Consider the following 15,639-nt stretch of genomic DNA (forward strand, 5'->3'; position numbering starts at 1 on the left):
AATGTCGTTGTTGTTGGATAGGACAGAGAGAAATGGAGAGAAGAGGGGAAGACATAGAGGGGGAGAGAAAGACAGACACCTGCAGACCTGCTTCACCACCTGTGAAGGGACTCCCGGGCAGGTGGGGAGCCAGGGGCTAGAACCGCGATCTTTCCTCTGGTCCATGAGCTTTGTGCCATGTGCGCTTAACCTGCTGTGCCACTGCCTGACTCCAACTGTCTCCATCTCTTCACACTTTTTAAATAAGATTATAATATAGTCCTAGCTTCGGTAGTACATATACTAAAATTGGCATGATACATAGAAGATTAGCATGGCCCCTGCTCAAGGATTACACACAGATTCATGAGGCATACCATATTTTTTCAAAAAAAGGATTATAAAATATATGTACACACATATAAATAATTATAACCTTTTAAAGAGCCAGTTAATGCAACCTGGGAGGCGGTTCAGTGGCAAGAGATCTGGATTTGTATGTGTGGGATCCCAGGTCTGTCTGAACTCTGGTTCTACATATGCTGAAGCTCTTTTAAAAGATTTATTAATCAGTGAGGGAGAAAGGGAGGAGAGAGAGAGAGAGAGAGAGAGAGAGAGGAAAAACACTATAGCATCAGTCTGGAACATGTGATGCTGGAGGTAGAATTCAGGACCTCATGCTTGAGTCCAAAACTCCAACCACTCTGCCAGCCTCCAGGACTGCAGATTGGCTTTTTTGAATAAAATCATGGTAATATTGTTCTCTTAACTGTACATATTTTAAATAATACAAAGTCTTTTAAAATTTTTTTCTCAAATATTGTGCCTGGGGATCAATCCCACCCAGAACCTTGCACCTGCATGGGACAGCTGAGAGGCCTCCCTGCCAGTCTCCATTCTGTATCCTTTAAGAGAGGGAGACATGCAAAGCACTGCTCCTCTATGCACGGAGTCCCGCCCATTGCCTGCCTGTGTTTTCACTTGCAGTGTGGAGGATCAGACCCCCAGCCACATGCTATGCTATGTTTTCTTTTTAAGAAACAGACAACCTGCGCCTAGATTTAGGCGGGTAACTGGACTCAACAGTAGGCCAGGCCCATTTAAAATCCAAATTCAACAAATTTAGAACCAAGGCAAAGGAAAGAACAGTCACTATAACTTTTTTAAGACACTGGGTAGCTTCTTTGCATTGGTCTCTCTATATAAACATGTTATTTTCAACATCTCTGTATTGATGATTGAAGTGGGTCAAGCTGACTTAGTTCTCCTTGAGACAGACAACGTGTGTATCTACATTTGGGTCACAATACCCTGCTGTATGTTGATCTTTCAAAGTAAATGAATGTGCTGGGGTGGGATTGGGAGGCAGAACATGGAGAAAGAATCATCCTCATCAATAGGTGTTGCTACATTCAGCCTTCATATAGGAAACACCTCAAGATATCAGTATCAGAGCAACCATTTACGAGTATTTTTTCAAGATTTATTTTACTTTACTTGTTTATTGAATAAAGACAGAGAAACTGAGATCATAGGGGGAGGGAGAGAGAAAGACACCAACAGCACTGCTTAACCGCCTGTGAAGCTTCCTTCTTTACAGGTGAGTCAACAGTTATTACATCTTAAGCTAGGTATCATTTCTTCCTTTCTTTCTCTCTTTTTATTTTTAATTTCTTTATTGGGGAATTAATGTTTTACATTCCACATTAAATACAATAGTTTGTATTTGCAGAACAATTTCCAGTTTTCCATATAGCAATCTATGTATCATTTCTTTATTTCTTTTTTTTTGTTGTTATTGGATAGCGACAAAGAGAAATTGAGAGAGAAGGGGGAGATAGAGAGGAATAGAGACAGAGAGACACCTGCAGACCTGCTTTACTACCTGTGAAGTGACTCCACTGCAGGTGGGGAGCAGGGGGCTTGAACCAGGATCCTAAACGGTCCTTGCTCTTTGTGCCATGTGGGCTTAGCCCACTGTGCTACCTTCTGGCTCCCTTAGGTATCATTTCTAAAGCCTGTTAAATCTAAAATGTTCTTAACCTTTTGTAGTAATTTCCTGATTCATGTTTGCTTGTCTTAAATATCTTAGTTCTGTTTTAGTTTGCCTTGTGGGAACTCCCATCTGTCTTTGGTCTTGGTAATTTTCCAGGGCTTGTAGTTGAATGCCAGCAAGGACGCTCCCAGATAAAAAAACAAAGAAATTGCTCTGCATGTGGTTCGAGATAGGCTTTACCAGAAGATTATAGAGAAAGACGTGTCGACAGCAAAATACCAGAAGAATGCAGGTAAATAAAAGAAATAATAAATAAAAATAAAAGAAATAAAATAAAAGAAAATAAATAAAAGAAAAAAAGAAAGGTGGGGGTCAGGTGGTAGTGCAGGAGGTTGAGTGCAGGTGATGCAAATCTCAAGGATTGGTGCAAGGAACCTGGGTTGTGTTCCTGGATCCCCACCTGCAGGTTGTCTCTTCATAAGTGGTGAATCAGGTTTGTAGATGTCTTATCTTTCTCTCACCCTCTATCTTCCCCTCCTCTCTCGATTTCTGTCTGTCCTATCCACAATGACATCAATAACAATAATAATCACCATAATAATGATAAAACAACAAGTGAAACAAAATGGAAAGGAAAAAAATGATTTATTTATTAATGAGAAGGTGTGAGGGAAGAACTAGAGTATCACTGTGACCTATGGAATGCCAGAGATTAAACTCAGAACTTCATGCTTGAGAGTCCAATGTCTTATTCACTGAACCACCTGTCAGGACACTGCAGATAAGATTTATTTAGTAGAATCACTTAACAACTGTTCGAAGAGTCATTCTGCACATGCCTTACATATGGGAGTCCCTCGGATTGATTCCTGGCACCACTGAACAGTAACACAGACACCACTGAACAGTAACACAGACACAGCCAAGTTCAGTGGATGGTAGATCTATGCTTAGGTCTCTATCTCAAAATCATAAGCATTGAACTGAGAGGTAGCTTATTGGTAAATTGCATACTGCACATGCATAAGGCCCCAAGATTGATCCCCAGCATACAGAAGTTCTGAGTGGTGCTCTATCCATAAAAATAAATAAACGAAGGGGTCCAGAGCTTGCTCCCCCAGTAGAGTGCACATCACATCACCATGCTTGCAGACCTGGTGTTGAGCCCTAACACAACATGGGAGCACCAGGCATGATGGCAGGTACTGTGATGTTTCTCACATGCTCTTTATCCCACTTTTTCTATTTCATTTTTTAAAAATTTTAAAGTCAATTTTCATTTATATATATTAATATATTTAGTTATTATTGGACAGAGACAGAGAAATAGGGAGGGGAGGGGGAGATAGAACAGGAGAGAGACAGAGAACCACCTACAGCCTTGCTTTACCACTTGTGAAGCTTCCCCTACCCCCTGCAGCTTAGGACCAAGGGCTTGAACCTGGTTCCTTATGCACTGTAATTTGTGTGCTTAACCAGATGCACCACTGCTGGCCCCCTGTATATTTTATTCATTTATTATTTCCTGGATAGAAATTGAGAGGGAACAGAAGTTCTAGAAGGGGAGACAAAGAGAGACACCTGCAGTGCTACCTCACCACTTGTGAAGCTTCTCCTCAGCTGGTTGTATCTTGGGCTTGAACCTTAGTCCTTGTGCATTGTAACATGTGCACTCCACTGGTTACACCACCTCCTGGACCCCATTTTTTCATTATTAAATTTAAAAGGAGAAAACAACTGGTGACAACAGTAGAATTATGTAAGTATGAAACTCTGGTGTAAGTATGAAACTCTGGCGTACTAAAATACATCAATATATTCATCTTTTTGTAAAGGTCACTTTGTGAGTGCACATGTTATAGTGTGAGAGGACCAAGGTTCAAGCCCCTGATCCCCACTTGCAGGTGGAAGCTTCACAAGCAGTGAAACAGTATCTTAATGTGTCTCACTTTCTTTTGCCACTCTATCTCCCCTTTCCATCTCCATTTCTTTCTTTCTTACCAAGCAAAAAGAAAAAAAAAACTTTTTAAAAGGTTTCTTTATATTAAAAATGTTTTTTCATTATTCTTGACCAAGTAAAAATCTCAGGACATATAGAAAATATACTCCGCTGTGAATAAGAAATAACTTGAATGTTTAGGCTCTCTGTGTGTGTGCCAGAAGGGGTTTGCTAAGAAGTAGTGGTTTTTAAATGCAAATTCCTATCTTCAAGTCTACCTACTGATGCTCCTCTGCAATCTGAGACCATCGCAGGCAAGGGATAAATATATTATTTGCACTGTCACTTACACTACGGCAGGCTAAAACAAGCGTAGGGAAAGTGGAAAGGCCAAAAGTAGGGAAAACTAAGATATCTAAATCAAAGTGACTTGTGACAGTTATTATAATGCTTACTGTTATGCAGCCCACTTTTCCTAAAATGCTACAAGGTTTACTGCAAATAACTCAAAAACATGGCTATTTTGGGCTTCCAACTCCAAAATTCTCTTTCAACCCCATTCAGGTTTTACTTTTGTTTGTAAAGATTTATTTATTAATGAGAGAGATAGGGGAGAGGAAGAAGGAGAACCGCAGCATCACTCTGACACATCTGATGCCGGAGATCAATCTTGAGACCTCACACCTAAGAACCCCAAAGCTTTATCCACTGCACAATCTCCCAGACAGTGGCAGCATTTATTTTTATTTTTTTATATTTATTTTATTTATTCCCTTTTGTTGCCATTGTTGTTTTATTGTTGTAGTTATTATTGTTGTTGTCGTTGTTGGATAGGACAGAGAGAAATGGAGAGAGGAGGAGAGATAGACACCTGCAGATCTGCTTCACCGCCTGTGAATCGACTCCCCTGCAGGTGGGGAGGCGGGGTTCGAACCGGGATCCTTATGCCGGTCCTTGTGCTTTGCGCCACCTGCGCTTAACCTGCTGCGCTACAGCCCGACTCCCGGCAGCCTTTACTTTTTTATAATTTAAAATATTATGATACTTTGCTCACTTAAGAGGCAAAAGATTTATACAATCTGAAGAGAACAAGAGTATACATACTTTGCTTATTTAAATGATACATACACTTTAGTAGAACTTATACATTTGAATAAAACTACATACATATGTAATTCAAAATCTAGGAAATAGAGAAAATGAAGTGGGGGGAAAACCCTTTCCTGACCCTCGACCTTAGACTCTATCAGTAGTATGGTGTTTTTAAATGAATTAATTTATTTTCCCTTTTTAGTTGCCCTTGTTTAACATTGTTGTAGTTATTGATGTTGTTGTTGTTGGATAGGACAGAGAGAAATGGAGATAGCAGGGGAAGACAGAGGGGGAGAGAAAGACAGATACCTGCAGACCTGATTCACTGCTTGTGAAGTACCTTTCCTGCAGGTCCGGGGAGCTGGGGCCAGAACCAGGATCCTTCCACTGGTCCTTGCACTTTGCAGTATGGTTTTGGCAGAGATATTTATTTCTGAACCTATAGGGATTTGTAATAAATTTTTGTAATAATATGTTTCATTTTAAAACTTGAAAGTATCTTAATTTCCATAAAAAATTTCATAAAAATGACCTTTAAACCAATTTTCTCTTTAGACAGTTATGATACAAATCCTGAATAGAAATAGCTTGAGCAAAAAATTTGAGTTAACACATTAGTAAACTTGCTGGAGAACGGACTGATGAGGGTAAAATATAGTTTTTTATTTATTTTAATTTAATGAATTACAAAAGGTGGTAGAGGTGCACAGAAGCAGCACTCTAGCATATGCAGTGCTTGGGATTGGACTCAGGACCTACAATTTAGAAGCTCTAAGTTCTTCCATGGTGCAACCTAACCATCTTCAGAGATACTTTTCTTTTGTTCTAAAGATCTTATTTATTCATTAATGAGAGAGAGAGGAGCAGGGAGAATCTGCACATTACTCTGGTATATGTGGCACCAGGGATTGAACTTGGGACCTCATGCCTGAGAAACCTATACTTTATCCACTCTACCTCTTCCTCCCAGTACCACTGATAATTTGGCTTTGATTGGAATTGGAACTACTGAAGAAGCACTATTGGGTGCTGGGTGGTAGTGCAGCGAGCAGGTTAAGCGCACATGGCACAAAGCTCAAGGATAGGGGTTGGGATCCCAGTTTGAGCTTCCCACCTGCAGGGATGTCACTTCACAAGTGGTGAAGCAGGTCTGCAGGTGTCTGTCTTTCTCTCCCACTCATTGTCTCCCCCCCCACCCTCAATTTCTCTGTCCTATCCAGCAACAATGATAAACAAAAAGAACAACAAAAGGCGGCGGGGGAGGAGTGATGGCCTGCAGGAGCAGTGGATTTGTAGTTCAGGTAGAAAAAAAAAAGAGAAAAAGAAACACTCTTACTCCATAAGTAAACCTGAGATAACAAGAGTCTTAAACAATTAAATTCCTTCCACTCTTGCTCTTTGTCAATTGTATGTGCCTGACGTTCAGAAATAGAAATCCTTAGAAAAGAATTTGCGGTGCCTTTTCCATTGTAGTAAAGATAGTAATTATATTAAAATGTGAATTCCTTTCTATCTCTGCACAGGTTGGAACAAGCACCTAGTCAGAAAGAATCCAGACCTACAATTTCACCCAGAATAGTGTCACTGACCACAGGGTAGGATATGAAGTCCATGATATTAAGGTAATATTACTGAATGTGCTTAATGTATCTTTGATTTATTAAGGAATCAAATTTTGGGGCCTGGTTTATTAAGGAATCAAATTTGGGGGCCTGGTTTATTAAGGAATTCGGGGGGTTGGTTTATTAAGGAATCAAATTTGGGGGCTCTAGCCGGTATCCTTAGGCTGATCCTTGTGCTTTGCACCACCTGTGCTTAACCCACTGTGTTACAGCCCAACCCCTGGTAATATTCGATTATCTTCCTTTCCTTCTTGGCTTGGTCCCTTTATCTTGCTTGTAAATCTGTCATCTGAACTGAGAAGGTTGAAAGAGGAGGGGAGGGGGCCCACTGAGGTGGAAGGATCCAGGGCACATGTATGCCCTGCCCACTTCACTCCCAGGTCAGACTGGCTCCCTCTGCCCCCTGGAGCCTGTCTGTGCATGTGTGTGTGGGGGGCTGGGGTGTTTACAAGTGTTTCCTGATGCTAGAACAGTCTCCTTGGAGTGTGACTGCTAACTGCTTTTGGCAAGATACTATTTTAAATAGTCCTGGGGTCCTGATTGTGGTACACCTGTTTGAGCACACATGTTACAGTGCACAAGGATCCAAGTTCAAGCTCCTGGCCCCCATCTGCAAGGGGAAAACTTTTTGAGTGGTGAAGCCGTGTTGCAGGTGTCTCTGTCTCTCTCCCTATCACCTACCTTCCCTCTGAATTTATGGCTGTTTCTATCCATTAAATAAATAAAGATAATAATAGAAAAATTAATTTACATGACAGAAGTCTACATAAAATTGGCATTTGAAATAAGAAAGCTCTTTTTTGAGGTCCCCTGTTACAGAGCACATGAGTGGAAACAAACTGCTTCTGGAAAGCCTGTTTTTAGTAGCTTAACTTTTTCCTTTCTTTAATTTTCTTTTCTTTTTAAGGTATATTTATTTATTGGATAGAGACAGCCAGAACTTGAGATGTGATGGAAGGGGGAGAGAGAGGGAGGGAGAGACAGAGACACTTGCAGCCCTGCTTAGTCACTTTTGAAGCTTTCCTCCTGCAGTGAGGATCAGGGGCTTGAATCCATGTCCCTGTGCATTGTTGTGTGTTTAACCAAGTATACCACTGCCTGACTCCCCCCTTTTTTCTCTTGGCTTTTCTTTCTTTGTTTATTTTTCCTTTCTTTCTTTCTTTCTTTCTTTCTTTCTTTCTTTCTTTCTTTCTTGCTTTTGGGCTTATCACCAGGTTTCAGGGCCAGCACTATGAATCCACTGGTGCTGGCAGCCATATATTTATTGATTCATTTACTTATTTATTTTGGCTAAGACAGAGAGAAACTGAGAGGGGAGGGGGTATATAGAGAGGGATAGAGACCTGTTTCTCTGCTTGTGAAGTGTCCCTCTGCAGGTGAGGAGCCAGGGCCTCCAACCAAGATCCTTGCATGGGTCTTTGTGCTTTTATACTATGTGCACTAAACCCAGTGCACCCCCACCTACCCCACTGTCCCATTTGCATTCCTTTAGAGGTGAGAGGAAATACAAAATAAGAGGCAAAATCTTCACCCAGCACTTTGTTTAGGCCAGAAGAAACTCTGAAAATGTCTCCCCTCAGCTTAGAGGGAGAGGGGAGTTTTTCTGCATGTGATGCCTCTTTTTTTTTAATTATCTATGTCTGGATTGACTGATTGATTAGATAGAAAGAGAAATTGATAAGGGAGGAACATATAGAAAGGGAAAGAGATAGAGACACCTGTAGCTATATTTCACCACTTGTGAAGTTTTCCCCCTGCAGGTAGGGGGCCAGGGGCTTGAACCCAGGTCCTTGTGCACTATGATGTATGCACTTAACCAGGTGCACCACCACCTGCCCCTATTTTTTTTGCTTTTAAAGAAGCTTCCACTGATTTTTTTTGCATACAACTATCTATATATGCTATTCTTTTTAAAAGGTTTATTTATAAAATGGAAACATTGACAAGGCCATAGGATAAGAGGGGTATAATTCCCACCACCTGAACTCAGTATCCCATACCCTCCCAATGGCTTTCCTATTCTTTAACCCTCTGGGAGTATGGACTCAGGGACATTATGGTGTGCAGAGGTAGAAGGTCTGGCTTCTGTAACTGCTTCCATGCTGAACATGGGTGTTTACAGGTGGATCCATATTCTCAGTCTGTCTTTCTCTTTCCCTAGTGGGGCAGAGTTCTGGAGAATTGGGGCTCCAGGACACATTGGTGGAGTCTTCTGTCCAGGGAAGTCCAGTAGGCATCTTGGTAGCATCTGAAACCTGGTGGCTAAAAAAAGAGTTGACATATAAAGCCAAACAAATTGTTGACCCATCATGAACCTAAAGGCTGGAATATTGCAGATGAAGATTTGGGGTCTCTGTTTTGAAGATAGCTAGTAGGCCTATTTTTAAAATGTTATATTCCAAAGGGATATATATTCCAAAGGGATATTATATTCCAAGGGATATATATTCCAAAGGGACATTATATTCCTACTGCTTTGTCCTCCTCTCACGCAGTCTCATCGTGCAGGTAGCAGGGATGGGTCTAGGCAAAGCCCTGTTTCTTTTTCTGGCTCTGAGATTTTGAACTTTACATCCTGTCTCTAGATTTTATTCAAACTTAAGTCTGTCTCGAAACCCTAACACCATCAACACAAAATGAGTTGAGTTAGATTCTTAAAATTTATTTTGGATTTGAGTCCCCACCACACCTGCAGAGGAAAATCTTTGTGAATGGTGAAGCAGTGCTGCAGGTCTCTCCCTCTCTCTCTCTCTCTCTCTCTCTCTTCTCCCTCTTTACTTCCCCTTTCCCTTTTGATTTCTGCTGTTACTATGCAATAAATAAAGATAATAAAAATATTTTTAAATTTTTAAAATATTTATTTTCCCTTTTGTTGCCCTTGTTATTTTATTGTTGTAGTTATTATTGTTGTTATTGATGTCCTTGTAGTTGGATAGGACAGAGAGAAATGGAGAGAGGAGGAGAAAACAGAGAGGGGGAGAGAAAGATAGACACCTGCAGACCTGCTTCACTGCCTGTGAAGGAAACCCTCTGTAGTTTGAGAGCCGGTGTACTTAACCCACTGTGCTACCTCCTGACTTCGCTTAGATTATTTTTAAGGAATTTGTATTTACAATTAAATTTTGATTTGATAGAACAAGGCAATTCATACAAGGAAGGGAGATAATGGAGAGAGAGAAAGACAAGTACAGCTCTGCTTGCTTGTCAAGCTTAACCCCACCCCCTAGCAGGTAGGCACTGGGGCCTTGAACCTGGGTTCTTAGTCATGGTTATGTGCATGCTCAACTGAGATCACCACCACCTGTGCCTATTTTAAAATTATTAAAGAATTTCTTAAGAATCCCCTCAACACTATATCTGTTCTATTCCAGCTTAGGTCCATGATTGGTCAACAATTTGTTCAGCTTTGTATATTAACTCTTTTCAACCACCAGGTTCCAGATGCTAGCATAATGCTGACCAGACTTCCCTGGACAGACAACACCACCAATGTGTCCTGGAGCTCTGCTTCCCCAGAGCCCTTGCCCACTAGGACAAGGGAGAGACAGGCTGGGAGTATGGATCAACCAGTCAACGCCCATGTTCAGCGGGGAAGCAATTGCAGAAGCCAGACCTTCCGTCTTCTGCATCCCACAATGACCTTGGGTCCATACTCCCAGGGTTAAAAAACAAGAAAGCTATCAGGGGAGGGGATGGGATACAGAGTTCTGGTGGTGGGAATTGTGTGGAGTTGTACCCCTCTTTTTTTAAAAAAATATTTTATTTTATTTATTCCCTTTTGTTGCCCTTGTTGATTTATTGTTGTAGTTATTATTGTTGTTGTCGTTGTTGGAAGTTGTACCCCTCTTATCCTATGGTTTACTCAATGTTTCCTTTTTATAAATAAAACATTAAAAAAAGGGAGTTCGGAGGTGGCGCAGCGGGTTTATCGCAGGTCGCACAGCGTAAGGATCCTGGTTCGAGCCCCCAGCTCCCCACCTGCAGGGGCCTGGCCTCACAGTAGGTGAAGCAGGTCTGCAGGTGTGTCTATCTTTCTCTCCCCCTGTCTTCCCTTCTCTTCTTCTCTTTGTCCCAGCTGCGTCCAGCTCAGCGCCATGGAACCCTGCGGCCCTCGCCCTGAGGCCCCGTCGCCCCCACGCTGCATTGCTCAGCGTCGTGTCGCGTCACGTCACCCCCACGCCGCATTGCGTTGAGTTGCGTCGCACCCATAGGCCCCAGCGCTGGGGCCAGGGTCTGAGACTTGAGCGCCAGGCCACGACTGTGCGGAGGCTCCCGGCGTGGAAGTACTGCTGGGGAGTCATGACGGTGCTGTGCTGGACAGCAGCGGCCATGTCCATCGTGCTCGGCCCATCTACTGCCATTCCTCCAATTCCAAGTAAGTGGCCCCCGGTGCCACCGGTCCTGGAAGGCTCGGGTGTCGCGCCCGCCCAGGAAGGTGCTGGGTGGGGGGAGGGGCGAAGTCGGGGTACAGCCACAGAGGCGCCAGCGCCGCTGGACCCCTTACCCCGGGCCAGGCACACCCCGAAGAGGTGGCTGCGCCCCCCCCAACCCCCAGGATCCAGCGGCCTTGAGCGGGGCAGTCCCCGGATAAGGGCCATGCGCACCCCCAGCAGGGGCGCACCCGGGGGAGGTGTGCGCGAGACCCCAGACCCCACACCCCGGGCAGGGACACCCTGGAAGGGTGGCTGCGTGCCCCAGATCCTGCTGTTTTAGGCTTCCAGGAGCGCACGCACAGGGACCCCGTCGGAGAGTCTGGGCAGCCGGACTTCCCTTTCCTTCCAGCCAGGAGAGGGGTCCTGGGGTCCCAGGGCCTCGCCCAGCATGTCCATGCCTGCGGCTCCGAGCGCCCTGAGGGTGAGGACCCGCCCAGGCAGCTCGAGGCCAGGCAGTGAGCCTCCCGCCCACCCCAACCGCCCTGGCAGGAGGGGACCCCGGTGGAACCCACCAGCCTGCCTTGGCTTCGGGAGTGGCCAGGCACAGAGAACTTTCCGCGCGCCCGCCCATCGTAATGTGCGCCCGCTGTCCTTCCTTGGTGTGGCCCACGACGAGGTCCTAGGGGGACTGCTGTTTGGAATCCTGAACCTGGAGTTTGGCCTGGGGCAACATGGCGAGCCGGGCTCCCAGACTAAGGTGAAGGCCTGGGCGCGGGGTGTGGGTCCAGGTTGGGGGGTCTCCTCACACTTCTACAGCTAGAGTGTTTTCTCTGCCTCTGTCTCTCTCGAAGAGACATGCATTTCAGAGCTGTGCCCCATGCTGGCTGGCTGGAACCCCTGTTGAGCCATTTGCCAGGCTGCGGGTTGGGTCTGGGATGAGGGTCTGGCACTTTGCAAACTGCTGGTCCAGGGAGGCCACTCCCAGCGCCCCCTCACCCCCTACCCCTTTCAGGAGGCCTGGGCCTGGCTGGGCTCCTTGTGCCATGGGGGGTGGGCGGGGGGCGCCTGGGGCTCTTGTGTCTGCAAGGATAGTCCTGGGGGGACTGCAGTCCGCCTGTGCACAACAGGGCGGCCAGGGCACTGGCAGGTGGGAGCTGCAATAGGAGCTGGGCAGAGCCAGGCAGGAGCCAATCTTGGAGCTGGGTAGGAACCGGACAGGAACTGTGGTTTAAAAAAAAAAAGGAAATTAAAAAAAAGGAAAAAATGTTACTTATTAATACCAAAAAGAGAAGCAGAGCATGACTATGGCACATGCAATGCTGGGGATTGAATTCAGGACTTAATGCCTACAGATCCACTGCCCTAGCCATTTTGCAATTCTAGAGTATAAATAGGTTATTTTATTTTTTTGTTGTTGTTGTCACCAAGGTCTCATTGTCTCCCTTTCTTTTTTTTTCTTTTCTATTCTTTTCCACTCTATTTTAATTTTTATTTATTTTTCCTTTTGGTTTCCCTGGTTGCTTAACATTGTTGTGGTTATTAATGTCGTTGTTGTTAGATAGGACAGAGAGAAAGGGAGAGAGGAGGGGAAGACAGAGAGGGGGAGAGAAAGACAGACACCTGCAGACCTGCTTCACCACCTGTAAAGGGACTCCCCTGCAGGTGGGGAGCCAGGAGCTCGAACCACCAACCGCGACCTTTCCTCCGGTCCTTGAGCTTTGCGCCATGTGCGCTTAACCCGCTGTGCCACCACCCGACTCCAACTGTCTCCATCTCTTAACACTTTTTAAATAAGATTATAATATAGTCCTAGCTTTGGTAGTACATATACTGAAATTGGCATGATACAGAGAAGATTAGCATGGCCCCTGCTCAAGGATTACACACAAATTCATGAAGTGTACCATATTTTTTCAAAAAAAAGTTTATAAAATATATGTACACATATAAATAATTAAAATCTTTTAAAGAACCAGTTAATGCAAGCTGGGAGGTGGTTCAGTGGTAAGAGGTCAGGATTTGCATGTGTTGGATCCTAGGTCTGTCTGAACCCTTTTTCTACATATGCTGGAGCTCTTTTAAAAGATTTATTAGTGAGGGAGAAAGGGAGGAGAAAGAGAGAGAGATAGAGAGAGAAAACACTGTAGCATCAGTCTGTGACATGTGACGCTGGTGGTAGAATTCAGGACCTCATGCTTGAGTCCAAAGCTCCAACCATTGTGCCAGCCTCCAGGGCTGCAGATTGGCTTTTTTGAAAAAAATCATGGTAATATTGTTCTCTTAACTGTACATCTTTTAAGTAATACAAAGACTTTTAAAAAATTTTTCTCAAATATTGTGCCTGGGGATCAATCCCACCCAGAACCTTGCAGCTGCATGGGACAGCTGAGAAGCCTCCCCGCCAGTCTCCATTCTGTATCCTTTAAGAGAGGGAGACATGCAAAGCACTGCTCCTCTATGCACGGAGTCCCTCCCATTGCCTGCCTGTGGTGTTCACTTGCAGTGTCCAGGATCAGACCCCCAGCCACATGCTACGTAAAGCATGTGCTTTACCCCCTGAGCCACCTTCTGGTCCTGAGTTTGATTCCTGGCATTGCATGTACCATAATGATGCTCTCATTCTCTTTTATGAATAAAAAAGGTATGTTATGTATGTACTTGCATAACAATTCCCAGTTTTCCATAAAGCAATCTATGTATCTTTTTTTTGTTTGTTATTGGATAGTGACAGAGAGAAATTGAGAGAGAAGGGGGAGATAGAGAGGAATAGAGACAGAGAGACACCTGCAGACCTGCTTTACTACCTGTGAAGCGACTCCTCTGCAGGTGGAGAGCAGGGGGCTTGAACCAGGATCCTAAACGGTCCTTGCTCTTTGTGCCATGTGGGCTTAGCCCACTGTGCTACCTTCTGGCTCCCTTAGGTATCATTTCTAAAGCCTGTTAAATCTAAAATGTTCTTAATCTTTTGTAGTAATTTCCTGATTCATGTTTCCTTGTCTTAAACATCTTGCTTCTGTTTAAGTTTGCCTTGTGGGAAGTCCCTTTTGTCTTGGTAATTTTCCAGGGCTTGTAGTTGAATGCCAGCAAGAACGCTCCCAGATAAAAAACAAAGAAATTGCTCTGCATGTGCTTCAAGGTAGGCTTTACCAGAAGATTATAGAGAAAGGTGTGAGGGAAGAACTAGAGTATCACTGTGACCTATGCAATGCCAGAGATTAAACTGAGAACTTCATGCTTTAGAGTCCAATGTCTTATACACTGTACCACCTCTCAGGACACTGCAGATAAGATTTATTTAGTAGAATCACTTAACAACTGTTCGAAGAGTCACTCTGCACATGCCTTACATATGGGAGTCCCTGGGCTTGATTCCTGGCCCCACTGAACAGCAACACAGATACAGCAAGCCAAGTTCAGTGGATAGTAGATCTGTGCTTAGGTCTCTATCTCAAAATTGTAAGCATTTAACTGAGAGATAGGTTAGTGGTAAACTGCATACTACACATGCAGGAGGCCCCAAGTTTGATCCCCAGCATACAGAAGTTCTGAGTAGTGCTCTATCCATAAAAATAAATAAACGAAGGGGTCCAGAGCTTGCTCCCCCAGTAGAGTGCACATCACATCACCATGCTTGCAGACTTGGTGTTGAGCCCTAACACAACATGGGAGCACCAGGCATGATGGCAGGTACTGTGATGTTTCTCACATGCTCTGTATCCCACTTTTTCTATTTCATTTTTAAAAATTTTTAAAGTCAATTTTCTTTTATATATATTAATATATTTATTTATTATTGGACCGAGACAGAGGAATTTGGAGGAGAGGAGGAGTTAGAAAAGAGAGAGACAGAGAAACACTTGCAGCCTTGCTTTACCACTTGTGAAGCTTCCCCTACCCCCTGAAGCTGGGGACCAGGGACTTGAACATGATTCCTTATGCACTGAAATTTCTGTGCTTAAACAGATGCACCACTGCTGGCCCCCTGTATATTTTATTCATTAATTATTTCCTGGATAGAAGTTGAGAGGGAACAGAAGGTGTAGAGGGGGGAGACACAGAGAGACACCTGCAGCGTTGCCTCACCACTTGTGAAGCTTCTCCTCAGCTGGTTGTATCTTGGGCTTGAACTTTAGTCCTTGTGAATTGTAACATGTTCACTCCACTGGTTACATCACCTCCCGGACCCCATTTTTTTCATTTTAAAGTTAAAAGGAGAAAACATCTGTTGGCAATAGTAGAATTATGTAGTATAAAACTGTTGTACTAAAATACATCGATATATTCATATTTTTTTAAAGGTCATTTTGTGAGTGCACATGTATAGTGTGAGAGGACCAATGTTCAAGCCCTTCATCCCCACTTGCAGGCAGAAGCTTCACAAGCAGTGAAACACCATCTTAATGTGTCTCACTTTCTTTTTCCACTCTATCTCCCCTTTCCATCTCTATTTCTTTCTCTCTTACCAAACAAAAAAAAGACTTTTTAAAGGTTACTTTATATTAAAAATGTTATTTCATTATTCTTGACCAAGTAAAAATATCTCAGGACATATAGAAAATATATTCCATTGAGAATAAGAAATAACTTGAATGTTTAGGCTCTCTGTGTCTGTGCCAGAAGGGGTTTGCTAAGAAGTAA

The 15,639-nt window shown here is 43.7% G+C and overlaps 2 non-coding genes across 2 annotated transcripts; both read left to right on the forward strand.

The window, feature by feature from the left end:
* The first annotated feature begins 258 nt into the window (after positions 1-258).
* LOC132536137 (U6 spliceosomal RNA) lies at positions 259-365 on the forward strand. The gene has a single exon (XR_009547809.1). It is a non-coding gene; the product is annotated as a U6 spliceosomal RNA (small nuclear RNA).
* A 12,442-nt stretch (positions 366-12,807) lies between these two features.
* On the forward strand, positions 12,808-12,914 carry LOC132536135 (U6 spliceosomal RNA). The gene has a single exon (XR_009547807.1). It is a non-coding gene; the product is annotated as a U6 spliceosomal RNA (small nuclear RNA).
* The last annotated feature ends 2,725 nt before the right edge of the window (positions 12,915-15,639 follow it).

This window comes from Erinaceus europaeus, assembly GCF_950295315.1.
Source record: "Erinaceus europaeus chromosome 6 unlocalized genomic scaffold, mEriEur2.1 SUPER_6_unloc_14, whole genome shotgun sequence".
Taxonomy (NCBI): Eukaryota; Metazoa; Chordata; class Mammalia; order Eulipotyphla; family Erinaceidae; genus Erinaceus; species Erinaceus europaeus.